Below are 16428 nucleotides of genomic sequence, written 5' to 3'. Positions count from 1 at the left end.
CTCCACCCGGTGCTCACGAGTGTACGCACGGTGATGGCTTTCTTTTCTGACTGCGCAGGACTCGGCTTCAGTTACTTCCGGTTTGCCTGCTATGACGCTTATGGCCATTACTTATTACTTCCGGGGCAGCTATTCCCATGTGCCGCCCAACTGTTCTTCATATACTATTGAATCAGTTTTATAACTTCAGTTCTACCTTTATGGAGCTGAAATGATACATATGGAATCTTACTTATAGTGAAAATGAAAATGTTCTTCATGTTTCTCAAGTTTCTCAGACCCTCAAGTCCAAAATTTAAACTGATTTTTTTTCTCCAGTTTATTTCTAGTATATATTTTCTCAGTCAGCTATACACAAATCTGCATTATTTATTGATTGATTTTTGGTTCTCTTCTTTTTTTTTATTTTTTTATTTTTTTTTTTTGGTTCTCTTCTTATTGTTTATTCATTCAACATATATTTATTGTCATTTACTGTGCTCCAGGCATTGTGTAAAGCTCTTGCTGCCAAGGAGTGAACGCAACTGACATAATACCCGTACAAAGCTTACAGACGGGTGCTGAGGAGATCCATCCAGACGGTGAGTGTGTACCCTACCTGAGCAGACAATCCGGAAGGGAGTGCAGGGCACCTCTTGCCCCTGATGCAGGGGCTTCTTTGTTCCACACAAGGAAGTCAGGACTGTGAGGGGTTTGTCCACCCACTGAGAAGGTGTGACTGATCTTAGGGGAGCTCACCAAGGCTTCAGTCCTTGAGACTGAAGGAGCATGTAATCAAACCAGACTTTCTGAATGTGGCTGACAATGGGGGGTGACTGAGAAGTCAATGATAATGGCACTGGGATTAGATTCTACTGCATGTACTGGCTTTTTGAGAACCTAGTCTTTTTGGATGCACACCTTCCTAGGCCTGCATGGAGTGGCGAAGGCCTTCCCACAGCGCAGGGTACCCTGCCCTCTCTTAAAACTGGAAGGGGAGGGGGATTGGGGGAGAGTGGGAGGATAGTGGGAGGAGGGGAGGAAGTGGAAATTTTGAGTGGTTGTTTTTTTTTTTTTTTTTTTTTGGTTTTTCGAGACAGGGTTTCTCTGTAGCTTTGGTGCCTGTTCCGGAACTAGCTCTTGTAGATTAAGCTGGCCTCGAACTCCCAGAGATCTGCCTCCCTCTGCCTCCCAAGTGCTGGGATTAAAGGCGTGCACCACCACCGCCCGGCTTGAGTGGTATTTTTATAAAACAAACAAAAAAAAAGAGTATAAAATTTCACAAATCTTTCCAATTGTTTCTGCTGTTGGCTACTGTCATTATGCTAAAGGACTTTTGGGAGTCCCAGTCCAATTAAAAATTAAAGCTGACTTAAAAAAAAAAAAACAAAGCTTATGGACGAACCAGAGGAACAAACAATCAGTTAAGTATTAATACATTTTAAAGGAATTCCAAGCAATGAATTCTAAGTAGCTAGTTTTGACCAATCTCTAAAACATTCTCTACCTCATTTTCTTTCTCTATCTTTGCCTTTCTAACCCCGTTTTCTTTTTCCTCCGCCTCTCTTCTCTGTCACTTTTACCCCTTTCTTCTATTCTCACTCCACAGAACTCCTAATATTTAAAGCCTATCTTGATGTGGTTTTATTTTATTTTTCCCAGAGTTCTCTCCCAAATTTAAGAAAGGCTAGTAAACTATGTTTTTTTTTTTTTTCACAAAATGACTCCTGTTCATTGTTACATTGGTCTTGGCTTTTCTTGAATGAGGAAATGTATTTTATATGATTGCATTCAATCTTCACAAAACACAGAGAGGTAGTTATTAATATGACACATATTTTTAAGAATTTGATATGAAAGTCAAAAGAGAAAACCAAAAACACAAACAAGATTTGGTAAGATAACACAGATCTGGGCTGGAGAAATGGCTCAGTGGTTAAGAACATTTATTGTTCTTGCAAGGGACCTAGGTGCAGTTCCTAGCAGCCATATTAGTCAGCTTGCAACTGTCTGTACCTCCAGTTCCAGGAGTTCAGACATCTTCTTCTAGGTTTCTTTGACACCACCATGTGTGTGGTATGTCTTCATGGTAGATCCATAATTTAAACCCCAAACTGTCTGATTAACACACTGTGCTGTTTATTCTTTTATGTATATTTTATTACTTTTTCCTCCTCCTCATTTTCTTCTTCTTTTTGAATTGTTTACTCCATCTCTCTGTCCTTCAAGTATCTGGGCAAGTATAATCACTTTTGTGAAGCTTTCGCTCATTTCATTTTTCTAGAAACATAGTGTGTAGGATGCTACTCTTAGGACTACAGAAGTGGCTATTGGGAGGGACAATAGTGCTAACGGAGTAGAGAAGTGCTGGGACTTGGGAAAGGGATATTTGAGTTAGAGGAGGAATGAAAAAACAGAGCTTTACACAGATTTTTGTTGCACATAATTTTGTGTTATGATGGGAGAACGACTACACGAAAGTGCAAGGCTGGGGACAATGATGCCATAAAAATAAATATTGGGCTCTGATTGTTGGAGCTTTGAGTTGAAACATTTGAAAAACTCATTGGATGTGTGTTGGGGTAGGGAGGATGAGAAAACAGCCAGCGAGAAAGAAAACAATAATAATTTTTGTTTGTGTTGGGTAATAAGATTCATCTTCACTACATAACTGTGCAATTATTTAAAGTGTGGAGAGTTACTAGGAACTGCATTAACAGACTTTTATGAATTAAAATAACGCTATTTTTGTCATCTGTCTGAGTTCAGATTCTCTGACTTTGAAGAATTTACCTACACATTATAAAACCCAGTCTTTCAACGTGTAAAATGGAAATAATAATAGTATATATTTCAAAACATTGCTAGAGTAGACAAAATGACTTATTAGAAAAGAAGCCTGGCACCAATACTGATGAACCCCAGTTTAGTCCCCAGGATGCACATGGCAGACGGAGAGAATGAACCACTGCAAGTTATCATCTGACCTCCACATTTGCATCATGGCATGCATCCTTCTCCATGCCCATGCAGATAAATTATATATAAATAACTGTATTTTGAAAAGCCCATTGCTATGAGAATGTAATGAGTCACTCAGAATCTCATGTGTTTTCTGTTTGAAAAATACATCTTCCTATAAATGTCAGAGATTGGACAGCTCAGACTCTGATAAAACGGAGTTGGGAGAAATTAGATAATTTGAGAGGTAGGGAGCAGCATCAGTCCAGTTCAGGAAAGAGTTGGGAATTGCGGCAAAACATACTATAGGACCATAGACGGGGTTGATTAGGATTTCTTGTAGCTGTATTGTACAACCAGCTCTGGTATGGTGTGGACCTAGGAGAATCAAAGTTCTTGGTAGTTACCACAATTCTTACTTGAATTCTTTCTCTTGCATCGTATTTGAGCAGGAATAATCTAGAAAATTGGGGAGGAGGGTTCTGAGTAGTCATTCACTTCCTCGTGGGTCTCTAATTAGAAAGCATCTTATCCATACCGAATAATGTATATTTTATATACCACATGATCTACTACTCATTTAGAGCACACAATTCAGAGAGTTTTCTTGTAGTGACAGATTTATTCAAGCATTATTGCAAACATGTTTCCCTTTTTCAGCTGATTATTGCTTGCTCTTTCAGTTCAGCTCCTGGCAGACTTGTATTCTGCCTCTCTCTAGGTGTCTTTCTAATCTGGACATTTCATGGACATGGAATTGTAAAAATGTGATCATTTGTGTCTGGTATCTTTCATTTAGAATATTTTCGAGGTTTGACCATTTTATAGCACAATGGCAAGGCATCATTTACTTCAGTTTGCAGAATAACTTTCCACTATACATACACAACACATTTTATCTACGTATTCACCCATTGATTGTTATTTGAGTAGCTTCCTCATGTTGGCCATCTTAAATAATGCTTCTGTGGATATTTGTATAAATTTTTATGTGGGTACATCTCAAATACCAAGTAGTGGAATTGCTGAATCATATGGTAACATACTAAATATTTTAAGAAACTACTAGTTTGAGTTCCATGGTGCCTACATTTTACATTCCATCTCAGCAGACACAAAAGTTTCAATTTTTCTATGTATTTCCCAATACTTTTAATTGTCTTTTGGAGTACAGCCATCCTAGTGAATATGAACTAATATCTATATAATACAATAATTATGAGAGTATAAGTAACTTTAGAAAGTGATGCTTTTATAGCCTGTTGATATGTAACAGCATTTACAGTAGCCATGATATGGAATAATAGGTATCCAGGAATGGAAGAAGGGATAAATGTAATACGTGTGTCTGTGTGGGCATAATGGAATATTATTCAGTCTTTAGAAGGAAACAAAGCAACACTTTGTGAAAGACTTCCATAGTATCTGCCTTAGTCACTATTCTGTTGCTGTGAAGAGACATCATGACCGTGTCAACTTTTATAAGAGAAAGCACTTAATTGGGTATTTAATTAATTTAATTAATTGCTTACAATTTCAGAGGTTTAGTCCATTATCATCATGGTGGGGAACATGGCAGCAGGCAAGGCAGTCATACATGGTACTGCAGAAGTAGTTGAGAGCGATGTCTTAATCTCTGGTGGGGGAGGGAGGAGTTGGCAGGCAGGCAGGTGGGCTGGCAGAGACTGATATTGAAATGGACTTTTGAATCTCAAAGCCTACCTCCAGTGACACACTTCCCCCAACAAGGCTACATCTCCTAGTCCTTTCAATTCTTTCAAATAGTGTCTCTCTCTGGTGATTAAGCATTCAAATATATGTGCCTATGTGAGCCATGTTTATTCAACCCTCAGTATCTAATAACTTAAATATAGTAATTAAAAATAATAATAAAAAGAGCTGTCATTTGGAAAAAATATGAATGACAAGTAAAATAAGCCAGGCATAAAAAGAAAAATACTGGGTGATTTCTTTTACATGTAGAATTTCAAACCTGTCACATGCAGAGGATAAAACAGTGATTACTGGGAGCAGGTAGGGAAGGGAATGGGGAGATGAGAGTCAAAGGACTCAAAGTAGCAGTCTAGAGAGCTACCATACAACACAGACTCCTAGGTAATAGTGGTGTATTGTATTCAGGAATTGGGTGAACAAAGAAAATGCAGACGATTTGGTCATAGAAGGATACTGGGTAACTGTGAGATGATTAGTTGATGATTAGATGATGTCTACCTTAAAGAGACAAAATGAAATTTATATTTTAAAATATTCTACAATAATCTTCCTTTTATTATTTATGTACTTATTTTTCTAGTAGACTTGATATTTCTGTGAATAATTATACAATTTTCACATATTTAACATCTGAACCCCTGACACTCAGTAAAAATTGTATAGAGTGTATGGTTGAAGCTGAGTGACCAAATAGAATTTCTTCCTTTTGTAAACATCCTAACATCCACATTCTGAAACCACTCAGAGAGAAGTGAAGGTGTGAATTAATTTCCAGTAAAGGGATTTTTTTTTCTTCCTGTGACACAGAGGTGAGAGCCTAATCCATTTTCACCTTATTACATTTCGACTGCATCCTCTATGGGGCATTCACAAGTCTTCTCTTCAAGGAGAACAAGTCTTTCATCTCCCTGCTGGAAACTTTGCTTTCAATTAATTATTTTCAGAATAAAGCATGTACTAAGTCTTTTGTATTGGTTGAGCTTTCTGGTTTCAGGGAGTCTTGCAGAGATGCTGCTTCATCCAGACTGCAAACGTCTTAGAAAAATATGATTGTGATGGTCAAGATATTGGCATGGAAGATTCTGACAGAGATGTGCATTTAATTAGCAAGATGACAAGCTAAAATCTAAAGAATTCCTTATCTTGTTTTGCTCTACCTGTGAATTCTTCTTCATTCTAAGAATGCATTTATTTTATATTCTTTCCTACCAAGTTCCAAATTTCACCCTTCCATAAACTCAAGTTAAAACAAAAAAATTATGAAGACAATATATGATCCTTCTTTGCTTGCCTTCCCAAACAGAAAGAATATGTGGTTATGGACCTGATGTCATGGTTCAGTTCTTCTGATACCTTTAATTATATTTCCTGATATTAACATAAATTTATTAATGTTTTAGTAACAAAGTATTTTATGGTAATAGGAATTGAACATAGCATTTCACCTAAGCTAGATAAGCACTCTCCCACTGAGTCATGCTCCTAATCAGTATTTTTAGTATTTTCTTGCATAACTTTATTCCATCATTTTATTTTCAGTGTTTCTGAGTTCTAGTATTGATATGTTGCCTTTTCAAAATTGCATATATGTGACAACATGTAAAGAAAACGAGGCCAGGGGCCTTGAATTGAAAGGGACGGGGAGATAAATGGGAGGGAATGGAGAAAGGAAAGGGAAAGGGGGAAGGGTGTAATTATATATTAATTAAAAATGGAAAAATGCATATAGTTGTATTATGGGGATATGCCAGGAAATATTCCTAAAAACAAACAAACAAACAAACAAAAAAACCATGGAGGCAGCTGGGTGTTGTGATGGTATATACCTGTAGTCCCAGTACATGGGAGGCTGAGTTAGGAAGATGACTATTAGACTGAGACCACCCTGTGCTACATAGTGAGTTCCAATCCAGTCTGAGCTACATAGTGAGACCCTATCTCAACCCAACCATCAAATATGAATTTAGTTACTGTATTAGTCAGGGTTCTACAGAATAACAGAACTTATATAATCTATCTATCTATCTATCTATCTATCTATCTATCTATCTATCTATCTATCATCTATCTATCTATCTATCTATCTATCTATCTATCTATCTATCTATCTATCTCTATATATGTAAAGGTAATTTATTAGAATGGCTTACAGGCTGTGGTCCAGATAATCCAACAATAGTTGCCTATGTACAGAAGGCTCAAGAATTGAGTAATTGTCTTTTCCCTCCTCTCCTCAGAAGATGTCCACCTCAACCAGCTCAGGAGCTTCTTAGATTCATCAAGGTCGGGGAGTGGTTTGCTTCCATCTTTGCTTTTGCCACCTGTGATGGGTTTAAGGACAAAACCAAAATCCAAGTGAGCTGTTATTATAACAATAATAACAATAAGAAGATTACATCTATTTTTGGTTATCTATTCAGGTTGAATCAGGCGTCATCTAATCCGCCTTCACATGTCAATGTGTGCGATGTGAAATGGGAAAAGCATGTCCTCATAGGTGACGATTCTCCTCCTGCACAGTTCTACAGCACATTTGTAGTCTCTGTGTTCTTGCACTGCATTGTTGCCCTTGTGCTCTATGCGGGGTACACCAACCTCTCTCTACTGGGATAGTCGCCAACTTCCCACCATTGACTTGATTGTTACTATTGCTTCTCCGCCTGGGTTAAATCTCTTACAGATATTAAAATAACTACCAGACACAATATTGTTTAGTAACTTGAGCCTTGTCTGTCAACAGTAGCAATGTGTCACTTTGGCTTGTGACTAGTATAGGATTCCCTAAATGTATCCATGATCTTTGGCTTTCTGAGTATGATACTTTGGGGGAGGAAATGCTTGGTTTGTGTAGAAGCAGACCAGGTTATATTGTTCATCAAACACACCAGCTTCCCACAGCCAAGGAGGCATGGAATATAATTAAATATAATGCATGAAGTGTGTCCTATACTGTGCCTTGTTGTCAACATCTTGAGAAGCATTATTGTTTGTAATAAAGTAATGGCTTTTCCAGTAAATTGGCTGGTTTAAGATTTTGCTGCTTTTATGTATAAAACGTGCCTTTTCTAGATGTAAGATGTAAATATATTTTACATGTAAGTTTCAACATTCAGAGGCCTGTTATGGGATGATACTTATTTTTAAGTGAACAATCATTTCACTAAGTTACCTTCTAAAGTGCTTACACCTTAAGCTTTAACGTAAACATTCCTTAAGAAAAGTTATGTCATTGTTCTTGGGGTCTCAGTAGTCCTCATTGTCCGCTATGTTCAGCGAGACCGGTTTTAACCCAGGCTTTTTCAGACCCAGGCCAGCTGGCCTTGGTGAGTTCCCGATAGAACATCCCCATTGTCTCAGTGTGTGGGTGCACCCCTCGCGGTCCTGAGTTCCTTGCTTGTGCTCTCTCTCGATGAGGGAGGGGGACTTGATTGGGGGAGGGAGAGGGAAAGGGGAGGCGGCGGTGGGGAAGAGACAGAAATCTTTAATTAATTAATTAATTAAAAAAGAAAAAAAAGAACCCCCCCAAAAAAGAAAAGTTATGTCATATCATAACACAGGAAGAATGAGATTGGAACATACACTACTGTTAGTTTGTATGCATCATATTCCGAAGGCTTGTCCTGTTTAATAAAACCTTGATTGCATAAATTGTATCTAGAAAAAAGTACAAATTTTATATTTGAATATTGAATATATATCTTGTTTCTGTTTTTCTAAATGACCTGCTATACTTATTAGGTATACTAAAATTGTCTTAGAAGTAAGAACTTGAAAATTCTAACAAATGTATAGAGTTAACTTTGCGCTTCTATTGCCTGAGATATATTTAATATTTCTGGTGGTTTCTTATTTGGCTTGCTATGTTAGAAAGAGTATGGTTTCCATGATAGATTTATATATTGTGGGCATTCTCAGTTTTACTTGTTTGTTCTTCTTATTCATGCCAAGAGAGAAAAATCTACCTTTTTTCTTCAAGACCCTGTTTAGATGGTTACTAAAAATTAAGGTTACCTTTTAATTTTGAAACTTAGTCAATGAAGTTGTTTCTCTTGAGTTTAACACTGATTTGTGAAAACAAATGTAGTTTGGATTTTATATTTTTTGTTTGCCTTTGAGACAGTGTTTCTCTGTGTGTCGCTGGCTGTTCTGGAACTCACTTTGTTGACTAGGCTGGCCTTGAATTCACGGAGGGTCTGCCTTCTTCTGCCTCCCTGAGTGCAAAGATTAAATGTGTGAACCACCATCACCTGGCCTCATATTTTTTAACATTAATCCTTACTCCACAAAAGGATAATTAAGGAATTATGCTCATAAAGGAACCTAAGTAAGCCATATTGTGTATGTGCTGGATTTACACACATATTTGGGTATATTTAGAATACAATGCCTTTTGTTTTTCAGCTTTTTGTTGTACAGGGATCCAGACTTCCTATTCTACAAGATGATATTTGTATGCCAAGTGCATCTTGAGATATTGCCTTATTTTTGCTGTTTTTTTTTTTTTGAGGCAAAGTGTCTATGTAAGGTTATATATTTAAGACAGCAGACAACAAGGAAGTTATTTTAAAATATAGAAAGAATCCAGTAATTGTTCAATCCACCAGGCTGGATATCTTGTCTAGTCTTCAGTATAAACTGGAATCCCGAAGAAGTAACTTCTATACTAGTGAAAGAATGGACTTACTAGGAGGTGACAGCAATCAGGCAAAGAGCAAAAGCTCCCTTCTTCTCCACCTTACATAAGGCTTTCAATAAAAGATGTGGCCCAGATTGGAGGTGGGCCTTCCTACCTCAAAGATCTGGATTAGAATTGAATTTTTCCACTTCAAATTGACAAAAATCCCTCACAAATGTGCCCCTCCATTTGTGAGTTTTAATTAATTCCAGATGTAGTCACGTTAGCGATCAAGACTAGCCATCATAATTATAATAATTTTCATAATGTTGAAGTAATGTATTTCTGGATTTTATATATATACTCATGTAAGGCTTGTATCAAAATGGTATAATTGTGTTGCTCCAGAAAGCTCTTTCCAGTCCTTTCCCAGTCCATACTTCCTAAAGGTACCTATAATGACTTCTTTGGTTACAGATAGGTCTTGACAGTTATTGCTCTTCATATAAATGACATTACATAGTACACATTCTTCAGTGCTTAGCTTTTTAAATGTAATTTTAAATTTTTAATTGACTAATAGGACCTGGAGAGATAACTTAGTGGTTAAAATGCTAATTATTTGTATACATTGCGTAATAACTGTATCAGACAAATCCAACTATCTTTGGCATAGTTATCATTTCTGCCAAGAAAACATTTAATATCAATCTGTCATTTACAATTTCGAAGTATAGTATGATTTATTATTAATTACTCTCACTTTGGTACACATAGGACTTGGAGCACATCTGTTTTCCCCTTATTGGAAATTATTGTGAAATTCATGTTGTCTTGTAGTCTGTTGTTTCACATTAATTTGTGTTATTTATTTTTATAAATGTATGACAGTGTATCTCCCCCCTCTCCTAGCAACTGACTTTTGCATTGTTTTCAGTTTGGAGATGTTTTAAATAAAAATGCTGTGGATAACCATGTTTGTGTTGTGAAAGAGATCTCATCTGCTTTGTGTATTGAGTTGTAATTGCTAGATTATAGTGTCCAAATGTGATTATGTCTGTGAGATTCTGGCAGATAACATTTTTCTGTGGTTGGTATTTTATTTTGAACTATTTTGGAGGATGTGGGTTGGTATTTCACCACAGAGTTGTTTCTCGGTAGGTGATGAGCTAAGATCCTCATTGTTTATTTATTTGCTCTTTATAGAGAAAAGGGTATTTGTATATTTTACTCAATTAAAAATCGGCAATCTAAGCCAGGTGCTGGTGTACGCATTTAATCCAATTACTTGGGATGCAGAGGCAGGCAGATCTCTGTGATTTAGAGGCCATTTTGATCTACAGAGCTAGTTACAGGACAGGCACCAAAGCTACACAGAGAAACCCTGTCTTAAAAAAAAAATCGGCATTCTATCTGGGCAGTGGTGGTTCATGCTTTAATCCCAGCACTCAGGAGACAGAGACAGGCAAATTAATCTCTGTGAATTTGAGGCCAGCCTGGTCAACAGAGTGAGTTCCAGAACAGCCAGAGTTAAATAGTGAGATACTATTTTGAAAAACTAAAAAGCAAGCAAACAAATAAAATCATCAAAAATATTGGTAGTCTGTGTTTCTAAAACTTGATTTATGTATTTCTTCCTATATTTTAGTCATATTTTTAAAGGCTACTATAATAATCCCTTTCTTATTTATATACTTATTTTTAATGGATTTAGTGTTCTAGGAATTACAATATGTAATTTTCATATATTTAACACTGAAATCACTGACATCCAGTAAACATACAGAGTAGTGGTCAAAACTGAGTATGTATGTACTATGAACGTCTTCTTTAGATCCATGGCTTTCCATTTTCTTCTCTTACTGTTCTGTTTTGATGCACAGAAGGTTTTAATTTTGATGAAATATAATTGGTCACTTTTCTCTTTTAATGATTGTGTGTCCCAGTGTAGAAAGTTTGACTAAGTTGGAGGTCTTTAATATATTCTCCTATATTAGAGCAGTTTGTGTTCTTTTTTACACAGTGTGATTGGACATGGATCAGGTAACCTCTTATTGCAAAAACCATCCCTTCATCCGGGAGACAGCAGTGTAGTCTTTGTTATAATTCAGGTCTTGGTTTTTCAGATGTCACTTGGTTCCCTTGAGTTTTTTTTTCTTTCTGTTTTTGAGTTGCTGTCTTAATTGTTAGAGATTCAGAATATCTCTTAAAAACTGAGAGTGAAGATAAAACTTTTTATTTGATTTTTCAATGATTTTTGTCTGTTCTGGGTCTTTTGCAACTTGGTATAAAGTTTCAGGGTTTTTTTTGTGATTTCCCGATAAATTATGTTGTGACTTGGGTTTGGGTTGTACTGAATATTAGTGCTTGGTTGGAAGTTCCATCCCACGTCCCCTCCTCTGAGAGTTGCCTCAGTGCAGACTCCACCTCTGAGGAAGCCCACCAAACGATGACCACCTCCCCAGAGATGCTCAAGACCACTCGCACAGGGCATTTAAACTGCCCCCCAGAGAACAAATGTGGTTTTTTGGTCTTCCTTCCCTTTCTCCTCTCTCAGGCGGCTGGAAGGTCACCTGGGAGCATTGGTATCCATTAAACCTGGGCTTTTAGAAATTTGGTTTGATTTTGTCTGATTTGGATTATTGTATTGGCAGAGAGGTTTATTGGGGCACAAAACTTTTCAATTAAATCAATTTAAAGAAATTAAAATCATAATAATATTGACTTTCCAAAACCGTGACATGATGTATTTCTTACCATTTTGTTCTCTGGTTTCTCTCAGTAATGCTTCATATGAGAAGTGGTAAACAACTTTCATTAGAGTTCTTCCTGGGTAGCTTGGATTGTATGACACTGTAATTGGTCTTATTTCTTAAAAATACCTTCTTTAGATAGGGTCTCTATATAATCTGATCTGTCCTGGACTCCATTCTAAAGCAAAAGTTGCCCTGAACTCACAGAAATCCTTTGCCTCAGTCTCCCAGGTGCTGAGATTACAGACATGTAGTAACAAATCTGGTCTATATTTTAAAATTATCTCTATTTGATACAGATATGAATAATTTGCATTGGTGTGGATTTTAAGGTCGATTTTGTTATATGTATATGTATTTTTGATCTTGATTAAGGTATTGTGATTGTATAGTTCATTTAAGAATGCAATATATAATTAGGAAATATAGGTTGTTAATGGATAATCATCGATAATAGTAAAGCTTGTAGTCATGTTAGTTAGATTTTCTAGATATACAGAGATATATTTCAGTTAGATAAGCATTCTTCATATCTTTCAAAGACTGCAGAATTGGTATTTTGAATGTTTTAATAACTTAGGGCTTTTCATGACAATGAGACACATCTGCTCTTGGCAGCACCAGCTACTTCAAGAGGAAGATGGGCATTGAAGAGGCTACTTGTGGAGTTGGTTAGCCAGTTGGGCAAGAAACTGCTCTTGCCTGGACTGTTGCATAGAGAACCTGCAGAGAGAGGACTTCTGAGCTTGCCTAAAGGTGAGATGGTCTTTCGGGGTTCCTGATTCATGAAAGAGTCTGCGAGACATTCTGCAGGACACAGTTGAAGTGACTGAACTGTCTTTGAAATTTCCTGCTTCATGGAAGAGTCTACTGGATAGTATGGGCCTGTAGGCCGAAGATGAATTCCCCAACAGTGCAAAAGAAATTTGGGTGGCTGTCCAGACAACAAGATGTCTCTGTCATTTCTAGAGTTTTGGATTTCTTGTTTGCTTAGGTAATATTATATCCTTCTGGAGTCTTCGATGGAGTTAAGAATGGATAGATAGTTATAGTTTTCTATTATTATGATAAAGATAAAATAGATATAAATATTGTAACTGTAATTCTTGCTTGATAACTGTTTTGTTATATGTAATTTTACTATGTTAAAGTTAAAGTCTTTCTTTTTTGTTTAAACAGAAAAAGGGGAAATGATGGAGGTGCGTCTTGTATCTAACTGTTGCTTTCGTTGGTTAATTAATAAAAAAACTGCTTGGCCTTTAATAGGACAGAAAATTAGGTAGTCAGAGTAAACAGAACAGAATGCTGGGAGAAAGAAGCTGAGTAAGGCAGTTGCCATGATTCTCCCACTCCAGACAGACGCAGGTTAAGATCTTTCCTGGTACGCCAGCTTGTGGTGCTACACAGAATATTAGAAATGGGTTAGATCAATATATAAGAGCTAGCCAATAAGAGGTTATAACTAATGGGCCAAACAGTGTTTAAAAGAATACAGTTTCCATGTAATTATTTCGGGTAAAGCTAGCTGTGCGGGCGGCCAGGCGCCAGGAACGTAGCCCGCCATTCCTTACAACATCTAGTTGTTTCCTGATAATTATATACACATATAAATGATTTTGTCTGTTTAATATTATCTAGTATTTTCTTATGTTTACTTAACTACTTTAAATAGTTAAATTTAAATAACTTAATATTTGAATTTAATCAATTTAATATTATTTAAATATTTAAAATAATTTGATATTTAAATTTAAATAATTAAATCGATTCTTTTGGCTAGCGAATAGTCATGTTATCATTTAGTTTTGGTGGGCAATCAAGAGAAATGGCAAAAGCCTGTGTTGTTTTATGGGCCTCTGGGGAGTCCCTGACAACTTCTGGAGTTGTTTCACACCCCTAGCATTTGAATTTTTGTTTAATAACCTATAGCATCTGGGAACAGCTTTTTCTAGCAATGGAGGGTACCTATTTTTCACTTTCTCATTTTAAATAATTTTATTTATTTTTTATTTATGTTTTTTCAAGTCAGGGTTTCCCTGTGTCGCCCTGGCTGTCTTGGAATTCACTCTGTAGACGAGGTTGGCCTCAAACTCAGAGATCAGACTGCCTCTGCCTTCCGAGTGCTGTGATTAAAGGCGTGAGCCACCACCACCAGGCTTAAATAAATTATATTTTTAACTTGGCAACTGTATAGTAAGTTTCCATATGACTTTTCCATTAATTTTTGGTTTGATCAACTCTCTTGCTGCCTCTTGTTTTCTCCCATCCCCAGCCCTCCCTGAGTGAACCTTTCAATCCCCAGTATTCCCTCTCTCTATTTTCATATTATCTACCTTCTTCTATCCCCCCACTCCAGTCCTCTTTTTTTTTTCATTTGACTTTCTTTTTTATTTTTTAATTAATTTATTTCTTTATTAACTAATTAAAGATTTCTGTCTCTTCCCCACCACCGCCTCCCCCTTCCCTCCCCCTCTCCCCATCGAGCAATCAGGGTTTCCTGTCCTGTGGGAAGTCCAAGGACCACCCACCTCCATTCAGGTCTAGTAAGGTGAGCATCCAAACTGCCTAGGCTCCCACAAAACCAATAGGTGCAGTAGGATCAAAAACCCATTGCCATTGTTCTTGGGGTCTCAGTAGTCCTCATTGTCCGCTATAAGCCAACTCTCTTTCAATGCCCTCTCTTGCTTCCAGTCTTCTACAAGTACTCAAATTTTAACACACAGTATTAAAGGCTCTGCTGTTGTGAGGGTTGGAGGGTGGATAACCAATGGCCTTCTTTGTGACTGAGCAACTTTTTTTGTAAAGATACCCATCTTATTTATCAATTTGTCTCGTGATGGATATTGAGCTGTTGCTCCTTTTTAGGTTGTTATGAATAGTGCTGCTGTGAACATGCATACATGTGTGTATTTGTTTTCAATATTTTGGGGCATTGGATATCATTTTCTTTTACTGTGATGTCTTTGCTACTCAAATCAGGATTATAACAATCTGAATAATATAGGACATGTCTTTACATCTTCAACGTTGTGGGAGGCGTTGTTAGTGACTGACACTAATTCTTCCCTCAATATGTAATAGTTTTCCCCAGTTGAAGGCATCAGCTCCAGGATTTCTTTAAAAGGATTTTTTTAATGATTTATTCAGTTACTATATTTCTACATTCATTTGTTTCCATTTATAATCTTTTTTCTTGCCCCTCCTTTAGAAATTTATGTATTGTTATTGGGCATATGATGTGTATGGGAGGCTGTGCCATTAAGTACATGTGTAGGACACTTTGTGGGGTTCTTTCTCTCTTTCCATCTTTGTGTGGGTTCCAGGGATGGAATTCGGGTCATAGGGCTTGTGTGACAAGCACTTTACCCATTGAAATTTCCTGATGACCCACATTTAATTTGAGCTATTTTTTGTAATTGGTGTGTGTATAAGAATGAATGTAATATGCTACATAATTTACTATTTTATTATTGTTCATAGTATTCTTTCATATGTTCCTTTTTATTAAATATAATTTATTATTTATTTCTGATGTAGAGAGTGTGTGTTGCACACATGTGGACTCATGCACATACTTGTTGCCACAGAGCATGTGTGCAGGTCAGAGGACAACTTGCAGGAATAATTTCCCTTCTACCATGTGGATCTCAGATTGAACTTGGGTACTCAGGGTTGGTGGCAAGTTCCTTTATCAATTGAGCCATCCTGTCAGCTTTAGTTTTCACTTTTATATCTGTAAGACATGTCTTCACTTTAATTTATTATTTTACTGATTCACTTTTTCTCTGATTTCCTTGTTAACTTTGGCAACATTTTCCTATTTGTTAATCATTTCACAAAATTAACTTTTTTGGGAAGTCCAAGGAGCTCTTTGAGCTGACGAGGGAGGGGGACTTGATTGGGGGAGGGGGAGGGAAAGGGAAGGCAGTGGTGGGGAAGAGACAGAAATCTTTAATAAACAAATAAATAAATAAAAATTCACTTTTTTGTTTGTTTGTTTTTTGAGACAGAGTTTCTCTATTTTACCCTGGCTGTACTGGAACAAAATTATTTTTTTATCTGCCTTATGCTCTCAGCTACTTTTCTATTGGCATGTATGCTAATTTTCATTATTCCATTCTTCTTGATGACATTAGGTTCTTTTGCTCTTTTTCCCCTAATTCCTTGAGGTATAAAGTCACTGATTTCAGATATTTCTTTTTTCCCTTTTATTTATTTTTTTTGTGGATTTTACATCATTACACTCTGATCCCACTTATCTTCCAGTCTCCTTGAATTTGCCCTCTGACCTTGTAACCTCCCCCAAATCAAAACCAAATTAAAGAAAAACAAACAGAAAGAAAGAAAGAAAAAAAGAAAGAAAGAAAGAAAGAAAGATTGATTCCC

At 36.7% G+C, this 16428-nt stretch overlaps 1 pseudogene; it reads left to right on the top strand.

Moving 5' to 3' along the window:
- The first annotated feature begins 33 nt into the window (after positions 1 to 33).
- Positions 34 to 7597, top strand: LOC126489665 (synaptophysin-like protein 1; annotated as a pseudogene).
- The last annotated feature ends 8831 nt before the right edge of the window (positions 7598 to 16428 follow it).

This window comes from Alexandromys fortis, unplaced genomic scaffold, assembly GCF_014885135.2.
Source record: "Alexandromys fortis isolate MF-2015 unplaced genomic scaffold, M_Fortis_MF-2015_v1.1 scaffold_195, whole genome shotgun sequence".
Lineage (NCBI taxonomy): Eukaryota > Metazoa > Chordata > Mammalia > Rodentia > Cricetidae > Alexandromys > Alexandromys fortis.
This window is presented reverse-complemented; position numbering and strand designations above follow the sequence as displayed.